Raw genomic sequence first — 22591 nt, 5'->3', positions numbered from 1 at the left:
TGATACAGTGATACAGTGAAAGTAGTTCACAATATTTGATCAGCACCAATCCTACCACCATTACACCTTCCCACCACCATATTTCTGACATTGCCATCCTGAACCCCAACCCCTGCACCAAAGCAGAACTGAAATAATTTAGTTTGCATTGTTTGTTATGAATAAATGGCTGAAAATGATTTTAAAAGTTTTCTTAGAGGAAACTATGTGAAGACTGTTTTATTACACTGAGGGTCATTTAATTAATGACCTCCTATATAGACGTGTATATGTAGCACTGTAGCACTGTCGTCCCATCCCGTTGTTCATTGGTTTGCTCGAGCGGGCACCAGTAACGTCTCCATTGTGAGACTTGTTGCTACTGTTTTTGGTATATAGAATACGCCACGGGTAGCTTGCCAGGCTCTGCTGTGCAGGTGGGATACTCTCAGTAGCTTGCTGGACTCTCTGAGAGGGACAGAGGAATTGAACCCAGGTCAGCCACGTGCAAGACAAATGTCCTGTGCTATTGCTCCAGCCCATACCTATATACATATATATATATATACATATATATGTAAAAATATATTTCCCTCTCAGATTGGTTTAGGCCGTAGACTCTTTTTGGTTTGTTTGGGGCCACCCCTGGTAGGGCTCAGGGGCTAGTCCTGGCTCTATGCCTGGAGGGCATCTTGGTGGTGTCAGGGGGCCATGTGGTGACAGGGCTAGAGCCTAGGTCTCCTGCATGCAAACCATGTGATGAACTATGATGGCACAGCCTCGTACAGGACACAGGGACTGGAATAGAGCTAAGCAGAAGCCTCCCTCTTCTGTGTTCCCACTCAGATCTTTATTAACCAGTGTTGGGGATCCAAAATCAACATGTGAATGTCAACCTTAGGTCATCCTGGCCCAATGCACCACAACTCACACGACTGGTTCTCCCAGGAGCCCAGGCCTTGGATGTTTGTTACACATGTGCAGAGGGAATTCCAAACGGGAAAAGAAAATGGTCCCAGGTGGGTGATGCCCCCTAGTGGCTGGAAGAAGAAAGTACAAATCCTCTCTGGTGTCAGAGAAGCTAAGTGTTCTCGGTCTGATTTATCAAAGAGAAGCTAGCTACAAAAACACACCCAACGCAGTGAGTCACCACGAGCAAGAACGAGCAGACAACAAACAACAGATTTCAGCCAGTTTGTCAACCTCAGAGTTATTGACATTTTTGGACTAGATAATTCTTTTCAGTGTAAGTTACCCTCGGCATGTTTACCAGCCTGCCTGGCCTCGGCCCACGAAATCTCTCTCTCCTCTCTCCCTCTCTCTCTCTCTCTCTCTCTCTCTCTCTCTCTCTCTCTCTCTCTCTCTATCCCCTCTCTCTCTCTCTCCCCTCTCTCTCCTCTCTCTCCCCTCTCTCTCCTCTCTCTCCTCTCTCCTCTCCCTCTCTCTTCTCTCCTCTCTCTCTTCTCTCCTCTCTCCTCTCTCCTCTTCCTCCTCTCTCTCCTCTCTCTCCTCTCTCCTCTTTCTCCTCTCTCTTCTCTCTCTCCTTTCTCTCTTTCTCTCTACCTCCTCTCTCTCATGCACGCAAACACCAGTTTTGACAGCAAACATGTCTATATATTCCCCACTGTCCCCAAAGAGAAAAGTTGTTCCCAGTTGAAAACCACCCATTTAAACCCCAAGTGACTTATGATTCAAATATTATAAAAATAACTGTGTGTGAAATTGTTAAGGAAAAGATGGAACGGGAAGCTGATTATGGATTGAGCGACTACCAAAATTCAGAAGGAAATGTCTCAAAGGCCCAAATTCTGGGAATGAAAAGATAAAATCTCTGCAATCCAACAGATGTGTTAGATATGGATGAAGAAAGAATCAATGGAGTAGAGGAGAGATTTTAAGAACTTGCCCAGTTGCAGCAGAAGACTAAAATAAGTGATGAATTAAAAAAGAAAGATTGGGGGTTAGAGAGACAGTACTGGGGTAAGGGGTTTGTCTTATATGTGGAAAAAATCTGGGTTCGATCCCTGGCACCCCACATGGTTCCTTGAGCACCCCTGGGAGTGACTCCTGAGTACAGAGCCCAGAGTAAGTCCTGGGCACAGCTGGATGGGGCTCCCAAACCAAGATAAACAAAACACTAAAAGACAAATAAGATAGGCTAGAGAGCTTGAGGTACAGTTAATCGGCGCTCCAGAAGTCAAGGAAGCAGAGTCGCAGCACGGCCGCTTTGAAGAGCTGTCCCTCAGCTTCCAGAATGCTCCACCCACAGAGGCAGCATGTCTGCAGGGGAACAGGAAGCACCAGGAGTGTGCCGGGTGCAGGGCGTTAATCTGGCAGGCTGAGCACTGAGCACAAGGGCTCCTCACTGAGGAGAGGGAGTCCCCAAGCCGGAGTCCCCAGGAAGGCCGCCTGGGGGACAAGGACCTTGGGGTGTCACATTCACGGGCACCTGAGCGAGTGGGCTTTGAGGGCCTGTCTCCTCCAGCCCGTGTCTGCTGCCTGTCCGAGGCCGGGCCTGCTCACGATGCTGGGTCTGGGTCTGGAAGGGAAAACCACATGAGATGGGTTCCAAAGTAGGGAGGGAGAACGGGGGCCGTGGCAGGAAGGGGGAGTCACCGATGAGGGACAGAGGAACCAGAGTGTCCGCCGTGGGCACCTGGCTCAGGGTGCAGCACCTGAGGGGCCATCACGGACCCTCAGGACACACGTGAGGACACACATGAAGAAGCATGACACTCTCGCCGCCCCTCGTGTGGCCACCTGTCAGGAAGTGGGTTTTAAGGAAACGGCAGCGCGTGTTCACTCACGAGTTGTCCTTGTGTTGCACCAGAAGAGATAAGACACCCTGCGGCCCACATGCCTGAAATAGCTCTGTCCAGCCCCTTGCCCAGCACCGTGGCTGGTCCCTGTTCCCCGGCCACAGTGGCCAGCGAGGACCCAGCCACGACTAAGATGCTGAGCAATGGGGAGGCTAAGAAGGCTTCACCCCGACTGAGCACCCCCATCCTTCCCCACCTCCCTCCTGCGCCCCATTTCTCTCTCTCTCTTCTCTCTCCTCCCTCCTTCCCTCCCTCCCTCCCTTCCTCCCTCCCTCCCTTCCTCCCTCCCTCCCTCCCTCCCTCCCTCCCTCCCTCCCTTCCTCCCTCCCTCCCTTCCTTCCTTCCTTCCTTCCTTCCTTCCTTCCTTCCTTCCTTCCTTCCTTCCTTCCTTCCTTCCTTCCTTCCTTCCTTCCTTCCTTCCTTCCTTCCTGTGCTCACTCTTGGCTCTGAGCTCAGGGATCTCTCCCTGAGTTGGGGTGGGGTTTGGGAAACCACATGGGGTGGGTCATGCTGAGGATCAAACCTGGATCAGCCACACGCAAGGCAAGTGCCTTGACCCTATACTGCAGCTCTGACCCTTCGTTACCCTCTTACTCCCACCCCCCAAGATGCCGCCAGACGCCCGCTTCTGAGAGGAGTCTGAGTGACATGCCAGAGTGCCCCGTGCTTCAGGGCGGAGTGGAGACAGCCCCTCCGAGGTGTGGGAGGCCTGGACTTGGTCCTCAGCACAGCACAAACAGCGTCATCAATCATAGCCGCAACCCGCCTCTGCTCACCAGTGCCGCCCTGCCCTGGGCAGGCCTCCTGGCCACTGGCCGGCCACATCCTCCCTCAGCTCCTGTCACGGCGTTGGGCGATACCATCTCCAGGCTCGGCGCGGTGCTGCGCCACCCACGGGAGATGACCCAGTTGATGAAGTGAAGTTGCGGCACAGCCGGGTCACGGCCCGCAGCAACCACCCGGGCTTGCGGCTGGTGCCCGCCCCCGCCCGCCCCGCCCGCTCCTGCTCCTGGGGTGACTCACTTGGAGCCTCCTCTGACAGCCGCGGCCGCCACGGGGACCACACTGCCCCCCACGGCCCCGCAGGCCCGTCTCGAAACTTCCCCAGACTTGCAGCCGTGTGGGGGCCCCGTGGGAGCCGCTGGGCTCTGAGAGGCTTAGAGAGGGACTCTGAAGTCGAGTTCCGACCCCTGGTGGGGGGCGCTGCGTGTGTCTCCCCGGGAGCCCCCTGCCCGGGCCGGAGCAGGCGTTGCCCAGGGGCCGGTGCAGAACCTCTGAGCCCTGCACGTAGGTGAGAAGTACAGACACTGGCCCAGAGGCTCCACAGAGCAGATGGGAGGAGCCCCAGGCCCCAGGCCGCCCCCAGGACCGGGAGATGCTGTCCCTGGGGCACATGTGTGGGCGTAGCTCAGGGGACCCTCAGCCAGGGGCTCCCTGGGTGCTGGGGAGAGGGAAGGGCTGGGCCGACTGCCGCCTGAGGCATTGTTCCTCAGACCCACATCCTGGCTGGGGGCTGAAGCCTCGTGCTACAGGGTCCAGAGCACAGCCTAAGGCGGGGTCTCGCGAGCGGCTCTTTCTTGCTGAGGTCCGGGCGGGCACGCGCCCCTGCATGCCCTCATGCTGTTCCCCACCCTGGGGACGGCGGGGCTGCACTGCACGGAGGCGGGCGTGTGGGGCGGGTCCCCGCTGCTACAGATGGCCTCGGGCCCAGTCAATTCATCTGCAGTCGGGCACTGCAGGTCGTCGTTCCGTGTGGTGGCTAAAAGGACTCGGGGCGGGGGTCATTCGTAGGAAGTACTGAGACACGGGAATGCAGTGTGGACGGGGACCCTGACTCTGAGGAGGAAGACAGAGGCTCGGGGCCCCTAGCCAGGGTCTGGGGACCTGGCGGGCCCTGCTCTGAGCAATGTGGAGGGGAGAGGAGAAGGCTCTGGGGCCGCCTGGCACCTACTGAGGCACAGCTCTGGGCTAGGCGGTTTGTGGGCACGCCTGGGGTGCCGGGGTGAGTGCCAGGTCAGGAAGGAAGCCAGGGGCTCAGAAAGGGGGTCCCCACACTCCCGGCACCTCGAGGCACTGTGCGCTGTGAGTATTGGCATAACCGCAGGGACGGGCACTGCTCCAGGGGGCAGCTGTGTTCCGGGCAACAGGAGCGTCTCAGACCCGGGGGAGGGCTGTGCCTGGTATGGGTGGGCCGCCGGCTCAGGCCTCTACACGGCATGTCTCTGAGCACTGCTGGCCCCGAGCACCGAGCCCAGGAAGCCCCTAGAAAGAAAAAGCAGAAGCACGCCTGAAGTCTCTTCCTCTTGGTTTTACAGACCCGGAGGCACGGCCGCACGCCCAAGCTCTCACCGCACCAGCTGCTCCGACGGGCAGGAGGGGCGCGGCGTGCGGAGCAGGAGATGTTGACCACTCCCGCTCTCTGGGGCAAGTAGCCCCAGTGCCCTTGCAAGGCCCGTATGGAGAATGGGGATGTCCAGGACCATGGAGGCTATGATGGTTTTTCCGTGTTCCCCAGCAGGGCCCAGCTAGCTGGGAGAATCCTGGGGTGAGAGGTGAGTGGAGAGAGAGGGAGAGGGGAGCAGAGGGGAGGGAGGGGCGGGGCGAGGGGCAAGGAGAGACTGGTAGAAGGCGCAGAGACAGGAGGAAGGAGGGAGCGGGGGAGCTGACCCTTCTCGGGTCAGGCTAGGCCTTGGCCCTCTGCGGCCCTGGGCCTTCTGCTTGGTCCCATGCAGGCCCCTGCTTCTCACCGGTCTCCGCATAGTGTCCACCCGACCACAGCACCGCAAAGTGCCCACTGAGGGCACTTTGGCCACATGTCCTGTGGGCAGCTTCTCCTCACCCAGCCCCCAAGGGAGAGGAGCAGCCGCGGCTGGGGCCACCCGGCACGCTCAGGCCTTCCCGAGAGCGGAGCCCATGGGCGGGGCTGGGGCAGGGGCCGTGGGGATAGATCAGGCATGGAGGGAGGCTGGGAGAGGGCAGAGGCCGTAGAAGCCTCCAGCCACGGAGAGACCCCGTCCAAGGGACCTGGGAGCAAGTGTCCGTCTCCCCACCTCTTTGCCAGGCTGAGCAGGACTGGGGCTTGGACCCCTCTGGAGAGTTCCAGGCACTTCCGGCATCAGACCACACCCCCCACCCCGAGGGTGTCAGGGAGGTGCAGGACCAGCCCCGGCAGCTGCTGCAGGGCCACCCCGCTCCAGCCCTTCCTCTCAGTCCTCTTCCCTCAACAGGCGGGACCCGCACTCTGCCTGCACGGCCCCACACCCCTCCACCTGCCACCTTCCCGCTAGGAGTTCTCCCCAGTCAGGGAGCCCCGATGTGGGCCCTCCCCTTCCCGCGCCCTTCCAGGACGTCCTCCTGCAGGGCCCAGCCTTTCCACTGCCCGTGCCCAGGGCCCCAAGTCTGCCCAGTGCTGTGGAAATGCTGGACAAAGCGGGCCCTTCTGTTCCTGTGTGTGTCTCCGGGCGGGTGGCACAGGGACCGGCATGTGCGGGGCTGGGACTCCACTCCTGGGGCAGTGTGGCTTGGAGGGCCCGGCCTGAGTCCATGGGGGCTCCTTGAGGGAGGGTGGCCATGTGAGAAGCCTCGGGGCTGGTGCCGCGGCGACAGACTCCTGCCAGGCTAGGCCAAGCGACTTCCTGCAAAAGTTCCCACTTTAGAAGGAAGCTGAAGAGACAGCACAGTGGGGAGGGCACTCGCCTGGCACGCTGCAGACCCGGTTCAGTCCCTGGCATCGCCCACTCCCCTGAGCACCACCAGGAAAGATCCCTGAGCATCGCTGGGTGTGATGCTAAACTAAAACAAACAAACAAACAAACAAACAAACGAAAGACTTCCAGGATGTTTGGGCCTAAAATTCCATGACATTTCAAGAGCATGAAGGCCCAAGGAGTTGTAGCCCTCCTCACGCTGAGGGTACAGCCAGGGCAGGTCATTGTAATGGCTCTTGAAGGACCTGGACGCTCTCCTGCCTGTGCCTCCTTTCAATCACGTTCTGCAGGTGCTTCTAATTGTTTCCATCAGTACCAACGTCACGTCGAAAAAAGGAAACAGCTCCATCCCCCAGTTTGTACATCATAGCCCGCGGGCCCCACTTCACTTTGCCATGACTTACCTATGTCGGTCTTTGTACTCTAGGGGAACCTTAAAGTTTTACATCACATTTAAAATAGAAGAAACACTTGGAACATTAAAAAGGAGAGAGAATCCCAGTGAGCTCCTGCTCAGGAACCTGCCCCTTTGACATTTCCTGCTGGCCCGGGCACAGTGCCAGATGCGCGTCATCCCCTGCTCCTCCGAGTGGCCCGGGCCCACTGCCTGCTCCTGGCTGCCACGGCCCCCTCTTCTCTCCAGTCTCTGCACAGGGATCTAAGGCCCCAGAGCAAGACAGAGAGACAGAGGTGGACATCAGGCAGGACTGGTTCCCGTGCCCACCTCCTGGCTGCCTCTCCTGCCTCTTCTCCAGCGGGCACATGCCCCTCCCTGACCGTGCTGCTGCGTGGGATACACCAGGTAATGTCCAGGCCGTGCTAAGCTCGGCTTCCCCCGCAGAGCCCAGGGAAACTTTGCCTGTAATTATACGCTGTTATAAAGCACTTGGCATGGAGTAGCTACTACTCCACAAATAAGCACCGTACAAGTGTAAATAATTATTAATTATGATGATGACTAATCATCATCATTGTTGATGATAAACGTGGAAACTTCTTACCCGTATGCCTGCTCCCCCCAGCCCACTTGAGCCTTCTTCACTTCTCAACCACAAAGAAGTGTGCCAGGACCCCCCAAAAGCTGCAGGTGACAGGGAACCCTACCCTGAGCCACACCACAGGAGACCCCAGTCAGGGGTGTCGTCCCAAACAGGCCCCATCTGGCTACTCAGCTTGTGTGGTCCTCTTCCACTTGACACCTTGGCCTCGGGGTGCCAAATATCTAGGGTGTCCCCCACACAGCACAGGTGGGCTTGGGTGCAGAGAGTGACATCCTGGGAAGACCCATAGAGCCTGCCATGGTTTCAGGGCACCAGGACACACACACACACACACACACACACACACACACACACACACACACACACGCAAATGTCACTGCCATGCTAGAGATTCTTTTGGGGTGGGGGCGGACTGGGCCGTACCCTGAAGTGTTCAGGGCTTACTCCAGGCTTGTTCTCAGAGATCACTGCTGGTGGAGTTGGGGGGCCCTATGGGGTCCTAGGGATGGAATCCAGGTCGACTGCATGCAAGATGAACACCCTACCCATTATTTTGTCACTCTGGTCTTTGTTTCTTCCTGTCTCTTGGGTTTTACTGAAGTTCAAGGACGTGGCTGCAGGGGCGAGGTTGGGGGGAGTGTGTTCACTGGGCCTGTTGACTTGTCTTCATGATGCTTTGGAGAGGCTGCCCCCACCCAGCCGTGTGCTCTGAGAGATCAGGAGAAGCCCAGAGAGCACAAACACCAGCCTTCCACGGGCAAACTTCCCTGTGCCCAGACCGGGCCCTTCCAACGCCCAGCTCACATCCCGGGCCACCATCCCCCACCTGTCACCTCAGGGCCAGGTCAGCCGCCCTGTTCCCAAGCCCACTGAAGTGACTCAGACCCAGCAATTCTAAGCCCCTCACCTGCCATAAATGCCCCTTTGCTGGGAGCCACGGTCACGGTGCGTGCCCACGTTGTCCCCAGTCCCTGCTGCCTACTGCCTCCTCCAACTCCCTCCCCACAGGCCCGTGGACATGACTGCACCTCCCCTGGGAACAGGAAAGAACAAGTGACCACCAGCTGGCCGCCATGTCTGCGTCCAGGTTCACTGACCTTGCCATGGCTAAATGCTAATCAAACCCATGTTACATTTTTTTTCTGTATCAATTAAGGAGCTGTGACTTATAATACTATTAATGATGGTTTTGTGTGTCCATAATTCCAACCCCATGCCCATCACTAGAGGACCCGCTTCAGGGCGGCTCAGGCTTCTCAATCCCCTCCCCCATTCCCACCCTTTGTTGCTGCCTTGCTGTGTATCTTTAGTCCCGTGTATGGAGGCGATTATTCTTGCCCCTCCCTCCTCTCCTGACTGACTTCACTCAGCGTGATACCCTCATTTCACCCATGTCATGAAGAATCGCATGATTTTGTCCTTTCTGAGAGCTGCGTAGTATTCCATTGTGTATGTATGCCACGACTTCTCGATGCATTCATCCGTGGTGGTCAAATGGACTTTATTTTTTTTCTTTTTGGTCACACCCAGCAATGCTCAGGGGTTACTCCTGGCTCTGCGCTCAGGAATTACTCCTGGCGGTGCTCAGGGGACCATATGGGATGCTGGGAATCAAACCCGGGTCAGCCGCGTGCAAGGCAAACGCCCTACCTGCTGTGCTATTGCTCCAGCTTCTCAAATGGACAATTTTAAGAATGCGGAGGGAGTGGAGGAATGCGAGGAGAGGAGAATTTACTAGGGCTCTGAGTTCCCTCTGGGACAGTCTGACCACTCGTCCGCTTTAGAGCTTGAACAAAGCCGCCTCCCTCCGGGCAAACCCTAGAGATGTTTGCGAGAAGGCGGCTCCCAAGGCCCAGGCCAGCAGCAGCTGACATAGCGTGTTCTCATTCTCCGTCCTGGGTGTGGGTCACGGCCCTGCATTTGCTGACTGTGACACTTCGGACAGCTGGCTTGACCTCTCAGCGCAATTCCCCAGCAATCACGTCCACGAGCTTGCCTCTCTGCAGGCATTTCACACGTGCCTGCTCGGGGTAGAGACTCCATGCATGTAGGTCTGCGGCTGGATGGGACCCTCACAGCCGTCCATCCACACCTACCGACGCATGTCTGCACAGACCCACTTACCTCGCAACTGCTTTGCTACTAGCAGAGAGGAAGTCTGCGTAGCTCAGAGACCGCCTCCCCCGAACAACAAACACGGTTCCTGATACTCCAAAAGATCCTTCTGCTTGAGCGTCTGTGTCATCGTAAGCCCCCAGTTTGGTCTCTTGGGCCGTCCCTCCGGGTCCCTGGCCCGGAGCTGGGGCTCGGCAGGTAGAGGGGTGCCCCCGGCCCACGCACGATCCTGCAGGAGCGGAGTCTGGAGTGGCGCTACTCCCTCCCTTGGCAGCCAGGGTCCCTGTTCGGCTTTCCCTGCTGAGTTTCCGGGGACGTGTGGAGGGACCTTTCTACGCTACCCGAGTCCCGTTTCGACCCCCGCGTCTCCCCACGTACCGTCACTCGGGAGAAGGAGCTCATTTTAAAATGGCTGCTCTTGTGACGGACGAGATTAATGGGTCTCGAGGCGCAGCCGCGGTACCAACTGCTCCTGCAGCCATGATGAGAGCTAATAATGTAGAAAATTCTGCCAATTCCTTTAATTCATGAATATTTAAGCCTGTGAAAAATCTGTCAGATTATATCATTTTTTTCTGGTGATTTTCCGCCTAAGTACATTCGTGGCGGCCTGCCAGTTGCTTAAGAAACCTGGGGGAGAGCTGGACTATTTGGTGGTGGTGGCGAGGGGCCGGGTGGTCCGCTGAGCCGCGCCCCTGTCACGTGGAGACTGCCCACTGACCCTGTCAGGGGCCTCCCAGGACTCTCCTGACGCGAGGGCTGCAAGGGCCTGGGAAAAACAAAAGTCCGTGGTTTGCAAACAGTGTTCCCCGGTACCTGGGGCTGCTCCACGGCACCCCGGGGTGCTCCCAAAGGGCTTGGGCTGGAAATGCTGCAGCCAGCTGGGCCACGGCCCCCTCCCTCCCCTCCCACCAAGCGGTCCTGGTTCCGAGTCGGCCTTCCCGGGGAGTCTCCTTCCAAAGAAGTGCGGCCCCAGTAGGAAAAAGAAGTTGAAAAGGGGCTTGCCCACGGAAACGCGGCCTTGGCTCTCACCACGTCACAGGCGGAGGGAAGGAGCCCTGCCAGGGAAACGGGGCTGGTCACCGAGAGCATCAGGGCCGCCCCCGAACTGCTGCCAGGCGCCCCCACCCCCGGTCTCCGGCACATTCTGGACGACCTCCTGCGAGCATGGCCGCCGCTCAGCCCGTCTGGAGGCAGCAGGAAGTGGGGCCGAGAGGGCTCGGCTCCCCAGCCCCCCCCCCCGGGGAAAGGACCTTTCCAAGCCAAGATGTTTCCTTCCAGAGACAGTGAGGAGCTCAGAGCGGTGGTGGGGGCTGGGGGCGGCCCGCCGAGATGAGTATCCTGCAGGAACTTGGCTGCAGTGAGCCGCTTTTTATAGGAACTCTGGTTCCTCGTTCTCTGGGTTTTCCGGGGGTTTTCTCCAAAGTAAGTGGCTGGAGTCAGCTGGCGTGGTGCTGGCGGCTGTGGCCCCGGTTCAACACTCGCTCCAGCTGGTCACGTCCTCACCGGGCCGGCTGGCTGGCCTTCCCACACTCCACGGGGAGCCCAGGTCAGCGCCCGCCCCGCCGGGCCAGCCCCCGTCCAAAATCAACAAGTCCTTTGTTCCTCTCCTTTAGACACCGTCTAATTACAGCAAACATGTACTGGCGGGGAGTGGCGGCCGCGAGGCAACTGCTGAAGGCTCGCAGACGCGCTTGGCATCGGGTCCTGGAGAGCGAGGCGAGGAACCGCAGCGCCACTTGGCTCGCCCCGGCCGAGCAAACAAGAGATTTTCAGAAGTCAGGAGCAGCCGCTGGCACGGCCCCCCACGCACGTCTCTCATCAGCTCTTCCCCTGATAGTGGGTTGCGTTTGACCGCCGAGCCAAACAACTGACTCATAAGTCAGTTCCTTGAAAAATAAATAAAGACTCAGGACTCAACAGTGCTGCCCGCCCCCAGCAGAACATGGCAGGTTGCTGAAGAAAGAAAGAAAGAAAGAAAGAAAGAAAGAAAGAAAGAAAGAAAGAAAGAAAGAAAGAAAGAAAGAAAGAAAGAAAGAAAGAAAGAAAGAAAGAAAGAAAGAAAGAAAGAAAGAAAGAAAGAAAGAAAGAAAGAAAGAAAGAAAGAAAGAAAGAAAGAAAGAAAGGAGGGAAGGAGGGAGGGAAGGGAGGGAGGGAGGGAGGGAGGGAGGGAGGGAGGGAGGAAGGAAGGAGAGGAGGGTCCTTCACTGCTCTCTGGGTGCTAGCTTTCATGGTTTCCCCTCTTATCCTCTGGCTTGGAAATGGCAAACAGGAATCTACACCCTCCCCCCAGCCCCCCAAGCCCCCTGCCAGCCCTGGACGTGGCAAGCTCTTTCCCCTTCTCCATGGGAACATGAGGGAAAGATTCTATCTCTGACTGATGGCAAAGGAAAGGAAAGGGAGGGGGGATTTAAGCTGGTTCCCACTTTAAGTGGAGGGTTGGGGTTCGGATCCAGGTCTGTCTCCTCTAACACCCTCCTCATTGGCCAACCTCAACAGCCCTCCAGCCGCTCGTGGTGGAGGGGTCTTCGGGCGGGGCCCAGGGCTCAGGGATACTCACATGGCTTTGCCCGGCTTTCCCACCTCTGAGGCTGGCACTCAGGTGTGTGGGCACAGTCTTCACTGCATTTGGGGGAGAGGTGGAGGCTGGGGGTGAAGCCTGAGGCCCCTGAATGGGGGCCAGGGGCAAAGCACTATGGAAGCAGGAACCTGAGGCCAGGACAGGGGACACGGGACCCGGGGCCGTGCAGAGGGCGGGACTGTGAGGACGGGGCCTTGACGGTGGGTGACAGTGAAGGGCTTCGTGCTGACTGAGGGGCAGCCCTCGTGGCACATCACCTTTGGCCCTGGTTCTGTTCTCGTTGCTTTGAGGGGCTGGGGACCCAGCACAGAGGCCAGCGGGTGCAAAGCCTGCCTTCTCCCTCGCAGTCCCAGCCCCCGGCCGGCCCAGGTCCGTTAGGTTTGGTGTGGAGGGGTGTGTGTGTGTGTGTGTGTGTGTGTGTGTGTGTGTGTGTGTGTGTGTGTGTGTGTGTGTGTGTGTGTGTGTGTGTGTGTGTGTGTGTGTGTGTGTGTGTGTGTGTGTGTGTGTGTGTGTGTGTGTGTGTGTGTGTGTGTGTGTGTGTGTGTGTGTGTGTGTGTCGGGAGGGAACAGCGACCCCTGGTGGTGCTCAGAGGATCAGACGGGCTGCAGAAACTCGAGCCAGGACCTCGGCCCCAAGACCTGGTCACTGCAAGCAAGCCAAGGGCTCACTCCTGGACTGTCCCTCCAGTCCCCAGATCTTTTTTGTAAGGGCCCCTTGGTCACTTCCTGAACGGTGGAGCAGAAAGGTAAGAAGCAGGGGTGAGGACAGTCTGGGGCACCAAGGGTTCCAGCTGAGTGCCACCACATACACCCGGACCCTGTCCTCCACCCCACCTCACCCTCTCCAAAGACGCACCTCTGCATCGAGCAGGTAATGCGGCAAATCCCATGTTAAGAAATCAGAAGTGGGCAGAGGTGCAAGGGTCACCGTAAGGGCCGGGAAGACGAGCCTGTGGCCTCGGAGCTCGGGTGTGGTCGTGTCCCCGAGGCCCTCAGGTCTGCACTCCCCTTCCCCACAGCACTGCCCGCCTGGGGAGGCCCCGGGATAGGCACCCACCTGCCCAGGGTGGCGGAGGAGCCCCTCCTCTCTCACGACTCTTCCTGCCGCTAATCACCCTTCTCTTGTGCTCTACACCCCTTCATGCTGTTTGATTTTAAACTTTTTTAAATTTTATTTTGTGTTCACACCTGGCAGTGCTCAGGGCTTGCTCCTGGCCCTGAGCTCAGGGATCACTCTGGCAGGGTCAGGGAACCAGACCTGAACCTGGGTTCCCGGGGGCTGAACCCCGGCGAGGCTGCGTGCAAGACAAGTGCCCTCCCACCCCCACCCCGTGCTGTACTATCACTCCAGCCCCCATTTCTGGCTCTTAAGGCCCACGTCAGCAGGAAACAGACTCCTGCTCCGGCTCCTCCCCAGGGGGTCTCTCCTGGGTCATCTTTGCCATCCGTGCCCGGGGGCTGATGCTGTGCCTGGTCATCACTGGGGACCCTTCCCCAACTCCCAGCCCCTCACCCTTCACCCCTGGTTCCAATTTGGTCTCTGGGGTGAAGGAAGCTGCTCAAGTCTGTCCTTTACAGCCTATGGGCTGGACTTCTGCATGATGGAGAAGGAACGGGGCTAGCTGGGCCTGGTTTGGGGACCTCTCCTGCCCCCTGCAGACGCCCCTCTGCAAGTGTCTCCCCCGGCAGTGCCCCATGGAAGTGAAGAAGTAGAGGTCCCCAGCCCCCCTGTGCCCTGCACCAGCGTCCACTTCTGTGGCACGGCCCTTGGGCTCTGCTATTCCTTTCCGGGGGGTGGGAGAGTGAGCGTCAGGGGTCTGGGAGTGCCCTATACCATGCCCCTTGTCAATGCCCCAAGATAGTCTCAACCCCCATTCTACTTCCCTGAAGCATAGGCTCCACGGAGGCAGTGCCCTATTTCATCATAATCATTGCATCTAAGTTTTCAGTGATGCTAGTGCCATTCTTAAGAAGAAGAAGGAGAAGAAGAGGAAAAAGAAGAAGAAGATGGTGATGAAGAGGAAGAGGAAGAAGAAGAAGGTGATGAAGAAGAAGAAAGAAGAAGAAAAAAGAAGATGAAGAAGATGAAGAAGAAGAAAGAAGAAGAAAGAAGATGAAGAAGAACGAAGAAGAACGAAGAAGGAAGAAGGAAGAAGAAGAAGAAGAAGAAGAAGAAGAAGAAGAAGAAGAAGAAGAAGAAGAAGAAGAAGAAGAAGAAGAAGAAGAAGAAGAAGAAGAAGAAGAAGAAGAAGAAGAAGAAGAAGAAGAAGAAGAAGAAGAAGAAGAAGAAGAAGAAGAAGAAGAAGAAGAAGAAGAAGAAGAAGAAGAAGAAGAAGAAGAAGAAGAAGAAGAAGAAGAAGAAGAAGAAGAAGAAGAAGAAGAAGAAGAAGAAGCAGCAGCAGCAACAGCAGCAGCCTCGTATAACGGTAGCACTCCATTTTTTAATCCCCCTCCAAAATTAGCATAAAAGCTGCCACAATTATGCAGTGAAATACGGTAGCTCCCTGATTGCTGAGTGGGCGGCAGATGGGGCCAAGCCTTCTCCTCTAGCTTCCTCTCTCCCACGAGTGCCCTGACTCCCCTCATGCCCACTTTCGCGCCTCACCTTGGTCAGGCTCCCACTGCAGCCCTCAGACAGGCCTGGTTTTCCCTCCCGCCCAGCAGGGAGGCTTGATTTAAATCAAGGCGCTGCAGGATGAATGTGCCGGGGCCAGTAGGGCAGCCTCCGGGCGGAACACACGTCAGGAGAATGTTCTGCTCAGAAGACTCAGGGCCACCCCACGCCCTCGCCCATATTTCACGTCCTCACAGGGAGGTGCGAGGGGCAGAGGGACACACGTGCCCCTCCCCTACCCAAGCACAGAGCTGCTGCCTCCCCCGCCAGGGAACCCACCCTGCCCAAGGCGACCTTAGCTCAGAGGGCGCAGGGGAGGCCCGAGGGCTGGCGCTGTCCACCCAGCCGTGAGAGCGGGAGAGATGGGACAGACGGAGGACCCAAGCGCCAAGCAGCTACTGGGCACAGCCAGCCTGTCTCCTTAGGGTGGGCCCCACCCCAGGCTCCCCGCAGCCAGCCCTGCACCCCCAGTCCCTACAGGCTGAATTCTCGCGGCAGGCAGACGGGCTTCTGGAGCCGACAGGCCTCAAAGGCTCAGAGGCAAAGCTCTGGCCCGGGATCTGCTGGCGTGTCTTTAAAAAAAATAATTTTTTTTTCTCAGTTACAAAGTTGTTCATGATTGGGTTTCAGCCATATCATGTCCCAGCCCCCATGCCATCACCAGCGTACATCTCCCACCACAGAGGTCCTCAGTGTCCTTCCCATCACCCCCCCCCTCCTACAGCCTACCTCTATGGCAGGACCTCCCTCTCTCTCTCTCCTTTCTCTCTCCTCTCTCTTCTCTCTCTCTCCCTTCCTCTCTCTCCTCTCTCTCCCTCCCTCCCTCTCTCTGTCCCTCTCTTTCTGTCTCTCTCTGTCTCTCTCTCTCTTTCTGTCTGTCTCTCTGTCTCTGTCTCTGCCTCTCTCTCTCTCTCCTTTTGGTCACTCTAGTTTGCAATACAGATGCTGAAAGATTATCATGGTGTGATGTGCGTCCTTTACCTCCCTTCAGCACTCAGTTCTTGTCCAGAGTGATCATTTCCAACTGTCATTGTCGCAGTGACCCCGACTCTGTCCTTACCGCCCTCTGCCCCCTACTTATGGCAAGTTTCCATCCATGGACTGTTCTCCTGCTCTGGTGACGTCGTGTCCCACGGTGACAGGGCTGGCTTACGCTGGGTCTCCAGGAGCAGAAACTGGCCCTGAGATCACCTGAGGGCCCCCAACTCAGGGAGGCCAGAGGGTGAGAGGAAGGTGACCATAAGGGGCGTGGCCGCCCCAGTGAGCGGCCTTCCTCCCCCGTCTGTCATGATCCTCCTCGGGCCCCAGGTGCGATGCCGTGAGCAGAGCTCCCTAGGCACCTACCGAAAGCATCCTCTGACTCCCTGCATGCTCCTTGGCCCTGCCCAGGCCCGGCCAGCACCAGGAAACCATCCCAGGCCACCTCTGCTGCCTCAGAATAGTCAAAGTAACCTGGCAAACGCCACAGAGCGTATTGCCAAATATCTCTCCCATCACGGTTGTTCATTCAAAACGTATTTACGGAGAGCCCGCCGCGTGCCAGGGGTGAGGTGAGCCCGGAAGCAAGCAGGGGCCCGGCGTGGGTCTGACGCAGTGTTCTCTTCCCGAAAGCTACAGCAGAGGCTCCCTGCGGCTTCAAGGGCAATGCTCTGTGTTCTGGAAGGTTCTGGGCAGAGTGCTGCAGAGCGCGTGGGCGGGATCAGCATGCACTGGGGGGGTCCCCAGGAGCACGGAGAAGCCATTGGGACTGGGGCCATGTGGAGCTTGGGAGATGAGGATCCCGGTAGCTGGACGGGACTGGGGTGGAGGGACAGCGGCCAAGGCTTGGGTTGTCAACACGCCCGTCTGAATGAGCTCGAGGCATTCTTGAGGCAGACGAGGAGCTACGTGAGCACAGAGTTCCCAGACAGGGGAGTGGGGGCGTGAGATCTGCTCAGGGTTTGGAGCAGAAACTCCCAAACACCAGGCCGAGGGGCAGGGACGCGATGACCAGGGGGACAGGAGAGGATGCAGCCTGAGGTGCCTGAGTGTGTGTGTGTGTGGGGGGTGCAGGCAGTGCCTGCTGGGCAGAGCTCCAGGGGCAGTGGAGCTGTGTGGGAGGCAGGTTGGGCTGACGTCCTTCCTCTCAACACTTGCTCACCGTGAGGGGTGCGGCCTGGAGCCTCAGGCACTGCCCAGTGCCCCGGGAACGCTGCACTGCAGGGCCTGAGCCACACCCGTCCTCTGGCCGAGCACTGAGCAGAGGGCCCGGTCAGTCGAGGATCCCCAGCCCTGTCCCTGCACTTTTCCTCCCTCTGAGCCCCTTCTGTGCCGACGGAGGCTCTGGAGGCCCCCATGCTCCTGGCGCCCGGCTTCTCGCCAGAGGGGCCACCAGCCAGCTGCCCGCGAGGTGTGCGCAGACCCCGGGAGGCAGCGGAGCGCCAGGCGGCAAGGGCGGGTCCGTCAGGCTGCAGAGGGCTGCTCACAGGCCGGGCTTCCCGGGGGGGCGCAGAGGAGCAGCGCCCTGCCCCTGCCTTCGGCCCCGTCAGCCCTGTCAGACGCCGGGCTCAGCTGGTCTCTCCTCCTGCCCTACACCCCTTCAGGCCTGTCTGGTCCTCTGCGACCCGTGGCTGCGAGACCAGTGGGTGTCACCATCACTCTGCCATCCCATCGCCCCCACAGCTCGCCCGGGTGTGCAGTGCTGAGTGACGCCGGCTCCCACACGCCCACCACGGAGAGCCCCGTGCTCAGGGTCTCAGGTCAGCCCTTAAGCAAGGCACGGAGGCTGGATTTGCCCTCAGCTCCTAGCAAAGCATGGACTTCTCTCGCAGTCTGTCTCTCGCTCTCTGTCTCTCACTCTCTGTCTCTCGCTCTGTCTCTTGCTCTCTCTGTCTCTTGCTCTCTCTGTCTCTTGCTCTCTCTGTCTCTTTCTGTTTCTCTCTGGTGTCTCTCTGTCTCTCCCTGTCTCTCTCTTTCTCCCTCTCTCTGCCTCTGTCTCTCTTTCTCTCTGCCTGTCTCTGCCTGTCTCTGTCTCTCTGTCTCTCTCTGTCTCTGTCTCTCTCTCTTTGTCTCTCTCTCTCTCTCTCTCTCTCTCTCTCTCTCTCTCTCCCTCTCTCTGTCTCCACTGGAGTCCCAGCTCCATCGTTTTCCTCCTCGACCCTACCGTGACCTCCCTGCAGGGATGCAAATGCTGGCACAGGGTTGAGGCTCCCCGAGCCCTCCCTGAGCAGAGCAGAAGCCATCATGAGGCCCTTTGCGAGGGTGAGACGCAGCCCTGGTCCTTACACAAACTCCAGGCAGCCACCGCCAGCCCCTGGCGCCCTCCCCATCGCCTGGCTTCCTCCCTCTCTGGACACCGTGACCAGCCCTGGGCTGCAGCACTCCCTGGCCCTGCAGGCCTTCCCGCTGCTCCGTAGTCCAGCGCCTGTGCTTGGGGAATCAGGTCCTCTCGACCACTGGACCTGGCGCGGGCCCTTCGTCCACCCGCCCACCCCTACCCTGTGCCAACCCATGCTCCTGGTGAGATGCGCAGTCCCGCGTCCCCAGACAGTGCCCTCCGCAAGCTGAGGATCTGGGAAAGCCAAGCCAACCGTAACCTTCTCGTGTTAAAATGCTTCCCCACCTCCTCTGGAACTGCCTGCTTGCCCCCTAGAGATGTGGGGCCCCCCAAAAGAAAATAAAACAGAAAGGAACGCAAAAGGAAATGCGGGGGAGAGCCGAGATGTGGGCACCCCCTCCATCCATACAAGTGAGTAAGAGTCTTACTGGGGGGTGGGGAGAGAAAAAGAGAGGGGGAGGGAGAGAGGGAGAGAGAGGGAAAAGAGAGAGAGGAGGAGGGAGAGAGAGAAGACAAGAGGGAGAGAGAGAAAGAGAGAGGGAGGGAGAGAGGGAGAGAGAGGGATAAGAGAGAGGGAGGGAGAGAGAAAAGGCGAGAGGGAGAGAGAGAAAGTGAGAGGGAGGGAGAGAGGGAGGGAGAGAGGGAGAGAGAGAGGGATAAGAGAGAGAGAGGGAGGGAGAGAGAAAAGGCGAGAGGGAGAGAGAAAGAGAGAGTGGAGAGAGGGAGAGGGACGGAGAGAGAGAGGCGAGAGATAAGGAGAGAGAGAGGAGGGTGGGGCAGAGCTGGGTGAACCCCCTGGAGGAAACTGGGTCCTCAGGGAGGGAGCAGCGGGTGGTCGCAGGACAGGTGGGTGGGAGGCGAGGCGGGGTGAGTGGTGGGTCCCGCATCCAGGCCCGTGCCAGCCCAGGGCAGCCAGCGCTGAGGGCGGCCGACTCTGCTCTGTGGGTCTGCTCTGAGGGGGGCTGGTGTTCCCGGAGCTCGGGTGCAGAGATGCCTCCTAGGGCCCACTTCTCTCCAGCACGCAGCCCTGCAGGGGGGCTGCAGTTGGCCAGGGTGGGTCCCGTCCGTGAAGGAACTGCAGCCCAAGTTTCTGGGCTCCCAGGTGTGTGCCATTGGGGGTCCGGACGGCACCGTCCCCGGGGCCCTGTGTCTGCGGGTGCTCCATGGAGGTGTCTCCTCCATGTGGGATGGCACTTTGCCGTTCGGCTCGGGTTGGGGAGGTTGGGACCCCCATCCTGGACCCGCAGAGGTGACACAGCAGCCCCCACCCCCACCCAACAGGCTCCTGCTGACAGAGGCCTGAGCATGTGGTGAGCAGGGTGGGGTGGGGGTTGCGAGGGAGAGCGGGGGAGCAGGCACCCACCATGCTTCCTTGAGGCCTCACTTGTTCCATCTGAAAAATAGGCTAAATCTTTGCTGCCTTGGAGGGGGAGAATAAGGCCCGTCCCGGCCGCAGGGGAGCCGGCAGCACCAGACTCACACAGCGGCCTCCACCCTCCTCTCCCAGGACATGTCTCTGCCGGGGCTGTCCCAGGGCTGGCCTGCGAGGCGAGAGGGAGAGATTGGACTCAGGGCTGGAACGCCTCCAGCTTGCGGCCCCGTCGGGTTGGCAGGAGGGGAGGCAAGCCACAAAGTTCAAGCGCCAGAAAGAGGAAGAGCGGAGGCCAGCTCAGCGGCCTGCTTGTCCTGGGGGTGACTCGGCCTGGGGGGCCGGTGCTGAGTCAGCCCTCTGGTTTCCCAGTGTGGGGGCGGTCAGCGCCCCGCTCCAGCCCCTCTCCCTGCCAGAGTGCTGCCTCCCCTCCTGCGCGTCTATTTCCACCTTGTTAGAAGCCCCCACGCCCGGGCCGGCCAGCTGCTGGGCGAGTCCAGGACACCAGCACCCCGCGCCGTGACTCCCGGGCCCGCGGAAGGCCTGATGCAAGAGTGGGCAAGGGGCCCTCCTGTGGGTAAGGGACCCACAGCTGCCGCGGGAGGGGGAGGGCGCGGTTCCTCTTGCGGGGTCGCGGGCCCACCCAGAGCTGCAGAGGCCCCACCCAGAGCTGCCCTCGGCCAAGCAGAGGCCTCCCCCTCTCTGGGCTTGGTGCTCCCTCCCCGGCCCCCACACCTGCAGCCAGGGGCGCCCTGGGCTCAGCTGAGGAAGGAGCCCCGAGTCACCGGCTGTCACGCAGCTGAGCAGGGACTCGGCGGGCGGACCCGGCTCGCAGACTGCCGGGGATTCGCCTCCTCGCTGACCAGAGGGGCGTGCGCCAGCATCCTGGGCAACCCTGAACAGGAAAAACCTCTTTTGGCCCGGGTCTGCCTTGGATCAGGAAAAACCTCTTTTGGCCCGGGTCTGCCTTGGATCGGGCCACCTGGGGTTCCCGTGCTGTCCACTACGGGAGAGGGCGTGGCCATGGCTAGGGCTGGCTGGGTCTCAAGTCCTGGGCCCACGCGTCCCTGCTCCCGCTCGCCAGCCCGGGCCGCCCTCGGCCAAGCAGAGGCCTCCCCCTCTCTGGGCTTGGTGCTCCCTCCCCGTCCCCCACACCATGCACAGGATGGTCCAGACTGGGTCCTTCGCCTGCGCCTCCGCCAGGTCACTCGTGTCACATCCCTTGCACAGAGACAACCTTGGGTGTGGCAACTTTGCACAGAGGCCACACTACTCCGAGACGAGCCTGGATCCATAGTTGCCCGCACCCCAGCCCCCCAGATCGAAACCCCAACACGCGCACATGGGGAGGTGTACCCCTGCTCTCCAGGAAGGAAGCCAAGCCCCGCAGACTCAACGAGGGCAGCCACGTGGCCTCCCTACGCCCGCCCAGGCTTTGTGCTCGACCCCAGCCCGACTTCCCCTCGGGGGTCCTGACAGCCTCGGGCCCAGGGCCCCTCCAGGAGGACAAGGCAGAGTGAAGAACAGTTCACCTTCCCACTCTGGTCTGTGCGACCCTCGAAAACAAGTGCGCAGAAGCCCCCCAAGGGCCCCTGGACCAGGAGCAGAAGCTGCTTCTGGCCACCAGTGTGCAAGTCTGACCCCGAGTGACCATAGCCACGAGCTGGCCCTGGGGCAGCCCAGCAGGCCTGGGGTCACGGGCTGGGCCTGGAAGCAGCCACTCGTGGCTTCACTTCATCTTATTTCAGTTAACTTTTATTTACATGGTGACGTCGTGGGCAGGGCTGGTTCTCACCCCCACAGGGCTCAGGGCAGAAGCCCAGCCCAGCCCTCCACTCCCGGTGGCCTGGGACAATAGGGTTTAATTCCAGACCCGATAAGTACGGCAGGAGGGCACAGACCGGGCAAGGCTGTGCCCAGTCAATGGATCCCGCAAGCCCAGCAGCGGCAGAAAGTACTGGTCCTTCCTCACTTCTTTCCACACCTGTAAGACAGAAAGCGTGACAGGGGAGACGGGGCAGCGGGAGTAGTCTCACCTTGTGTACGGCGCATCCAGGTTCGATTCCCAGCCCCGCTGGCGTCCCTTCCAGCCCTACAAGGAGAGATCCCTGAGCACAGAGCTGGGAGTCAGCCCCGAGTGATCCCTGAGCATGGAGCCAGGAGTAAGCCCTGAGTGATCCTTGAGCACGAAACCAGGAGTCAGCCCTGAGTGATCCTTGAGCACAGAGCTGGGAGTCAACCCTGAGTGATCTGTGTGACCTAAAGTCAGTGGGACGGACTCTCTGGTCATCTGCTGCCCGCAGATGAGGGTTTCCAGGACCTCCTCCTGCTCTAACTGTTTAATACGGGGCTGGGGCGGGGGCGGGGACAGCGAGTGGGACAGGGCACTGTCGTCATCATAGGGCAGGCACGGTGCATCTGCTGCAGGAACAGGAGGGGAAGCTGGGGTTGTTCCGCCAGGACACAGGAGGCATCGCCGACGATGCAGGGGACGGTGACAGACACTCCGACAGGGGCCCCAAGCCACTGCGTGGTCACACCTTTGCTCTCTGGAGTCAGGCCTGTGGAGGGCCCTGGGTCCCGAGAGGCACTCAGGTCCGTGCCTGCCTTCAGGCGGGAGGGCAGCTGTCTCAAGCAGCACCCCGTGAGGACAGCTGGCCGCTGTGTCCCCGGGCCACTGCTGGGGTCGAGCCCTCAGCGGGCATTGAATCCTCCGACAACCTAGCCCAGCCGCTCCTGGGCCCGTCTGCGTGCAGTGAAGCAGAGAGGCCCAGAGTTGGGGCTGGCTGGCCGCAGGTGGCAGCAGAATGGGGGAGGGTTCAGGCCAGGCCCCCGGAGAGCAGGCGTGAGGCTGGAGGCCCCCGGTTGCCAGGGAGCTGGGAGGTGTCTCAGAGGGGTGGGCATCTGAGCGGACGGCCCAGCAGACCCCTTGTTAGAGTGCCGGCCGAGTGCTAACAGAGATGCCCCTTTCCTCCGGGCTCCCGGCCCCTGGCTCAGCACCCGCCTGTCTGCAGGGCAGGAGCAAAGGCAGGAGGCAGGGGCGAGCGGCGGTGTGGCCTACATTCCCATCGCAGAGAAGGGCAGGGCTGA

The sequence above is a fragment of the Sorex araneus genome, chromosome 3, assembly GCF_027595985.1.
Source record: "Sorex araneus isolate mSorAra2 chromosome 3, mSorAra2.pri, whole genome shotgun sequence".
NCBI classification, from domain to species: Eukaryota; Metazoa; Chordata; class Mammalia; order Eulipotyphla; family Soricidae; genus Sorex; species Sorex araneus.
This window is presented reverse-complemented; position numbering follows the sequence as displayed.